Source organism: Saccopteryx bilineata, chromosome 4 (genome assembly GCF_036850765.1).
Source record: "Saccopteryx bilineata isolate mSacBil1 chromosome 4, mSacBil1_pri_phased_curated, whole genome shotgun sequence".
Classification (NCBI taxonomy): domain Eukaryota; kingdom Metazoa; phylum Chordata; class Mammalia; order Chiroptera; family Emballonuridae; genus Saccopteryx; species Saccopteryx bilineata.
Genome location: NC_089493.1, coordinates 48,683,303 through 48,685,058, shown reverse-complemented (window position 1 = coordinate 48,685,058; position 1,756 = coordinate 48,683,303). Strand labels below are relative to the sequence as shown.

At 39.7% G+C, this 1,756-nt stretch overlaps 1 non-coding gene across 1 annotated transcript; it reads right to left on the bottom strand.

Annotated features, from left to right (window-relative positions):
- Positions 1-1,108: 1,108 nt before the first annotated feature.
- Positions 1,109-1,299, bottom strand: LOC136336784 (U2 spliceosomal RNA). The gene has a single exon (XR_010731600.1). It is a non-coding gene; the product is annotated as a U2 spliceosomal RNA (small nuclear RNA).
- Between the last annotated feature and the right edge of the window lie 457 nt (positions 1,300-1,756).

The following is a 1,756-nucleotide window of genomic DNA, read 5'->3' as shown; positions in this document are numbered from 1 at the left end:
TCTCTAACCTCATCTCAAGCTAGTTTCCTTTCCATTTACCATGTTTCACTGATAAATGTTGGACTTTGATTTCCTCAAATACTCAAAGCCCTTTCCTGCTTCAGGGTAGGGAACACAGGGTGTTTCTTTTACTTAGAAAGCCCTCCCCACCCACCCAACGCTCTGCCTGTTCTCCCTTCAGACTTTAGGTTTCCTGAGGACAGACCCTCGACTATTACTCTCCTTAATGAATAGCCAACATCTCACATGGTCCCAGGCAGAGAGTAGTGCTTGGTAAATCTCTGCTGAATGACTATTCCAATTAATATCAAAATTCTCCCATCTCTATAAAAGGATAGAAAGAAGAGGCTGCATATTGTTTAAAAAGAAAAGAGGCCGTATTTTAGCTAAATCAGACAAATTGATGTTGAGCCTTGAGTATTCAGGCCAGTAATTACCTTTATACTTATACTAATGGACCTTTCTATGAAATAAAGTACATCATAGTTTAAGTGGGTGCTAAGATCAAGTCTATTGTATCTGCATTACCCAAATTACCAAGGTTCCTGTGAAACTCCTGTAAAGCGTGACCCCTCTGTATAATATAGTGCTAAATCGGTCCATTTCTGAAAGACAGAGACCTAGGATCCATCCATTAAAAAAAAAAGTGCCTTATTAGGTGCTGGTTATTGAAAAGGCTAAAATGAAATGACTTAAAATAGCCACATAATATAAGCTTGAATTTTTTTTTTTTTTTTTTGTGGCAGAGACAGAGAGAGAGAGAGAGAGGGACAGATAGGAACAGACAGACAGGAAGAGAGAGAGATGAGAAGCATCAATTCTTCGTTGCAGCTCCTTAGTTGTTCATTGATTGATTTCTCATATGTGCCTTGACTGCCTTCAGCAGACCGAGTAACCCCTTGCTTGAGCCAGCGACCTTGGGTCCAAGCTGGTGAGCTTTTGCTCAAACCAGATGAGCCCGTGCTCAAGATGGTGACCTCGGGGTCTCGAACCTGGGTCCTCTGCATCCCAGTCCGACACTCTATCCACTGTGCCACTGCCTGGTCAGGCAAGCTTGCATTTTTATTGCAGTTTTGTTTTGTTTTTGAACTTTATTTTGGTCCCCCAAAGGGGGTGCACCGTTCCCGAAAGTACAGCAATACCGGGTTGACATGTGGAGTGGACAGAGCAAGCTCCTATTCCATCTCCTATTCCCAAAAATCCATTTAATATATTGTCCTCGGATAGAGGACGTATCAGATATTAAGCTGATAAGAACAGATACTACACTTGATCTTAGCCAAAAGGCCGAGAAGCGATTTTATTGCAGTTTTAAAAGAGAAGAGTTGATATATTTCTGGAACCATTTCTTATAGTACTTTTCAATAAATTAATAAGTTTTCTCTTTATTGGAAATTAAATGTTTTCTGTGATTGTAAGCCTATGTTGAACTCCCCCTTTTCTAATTTTATTTTAATGTACTGTCTTAGTGACTCACCTTTAGTACCACATATCATTTGCTAGTTATCTCCACTTTCCAGTTTAGTGTTTTTTTTTTGTTGTTGTTGTTTTTACCACATACCAACTTACTACATGCCTTACTTTTATTTTGTAGAAGTAATTTATCTCCTCAACTATACTATAAGCTTCTTGTAAACAGGAGTTGGTGTCTTCCTACTTCCGCGTCATTGGTGTACCAGTCAGCGCAGGCTAAGTCCAATAGCTGAAGGAAAACGTCCAAAATCTCAGGAGCTTTATTTTCTCTTCTATCTGCATG